Genomic DNA, 389 nt, shown 5'->3' on the forward strand with positions numbered 1-389 from the left:
ACCACCTAACTCCCCAAATATCCCAAAACACATCGTTTTTCTAGAACAGATTACAAATCGCCTGAAAATGGTACAAACAAGTGGCAACATGTGTGATGAAGGTGTTGCGCTGGGCCATATCATGCAATCGAAAGTGAAACTTAAGCTCATTCCATTGCGGAGATATTCCCGCGAGAGTGCGGAAAACTTAAATTTATTTATTTAAAATGTGAAATTGTACCAATATACTCACGGACCACTAGCAATAGAACCGCCAACGGGGTCAATTTGACCCAGAGCTGTTGTATGTAACTTTTTTTCAATAAAATATTAAAGTCTCCCAGTCCGTGACTTTTCCTGAAAGCGTGTTATGTAGCACCCTATGTTGTTACAAATTGTCAATATGAAGT

At 39.1% G+C, this 389-nt stretch overlaps 1 protein-coding gene across 1 annotated transcript in view; it reads right to left on the reverse strand.

Annotated features, from left to right (window-relative positions):
- LOC104963800 (deoxynucleoside triphosphate triphosphohydrolase SAMHD1-like) overlaps positions 1–389 on the reverse strand; it is a 20,689-nt gene that overhangs the window by 14,658 nt on the left and 5,642 nt on the right.

Source organism: Notothenia coriiceps, unplaced genomic scaffold (genome assembly GCF_000735185.1).
Source record: "Notothenia coriiceps isolate Sejong01 unplaced genomic scaffold, NC01 NC01_scaffold00036402, whole genome shotgun sequence".
NCBI classification, from domain to species: domain Eukaryota; kingdom Metazoa; phylum Chordata; class Actinopteri; order Perciformes; family Nototheniidae; genus Notothenia; species Notothenia coriiceps.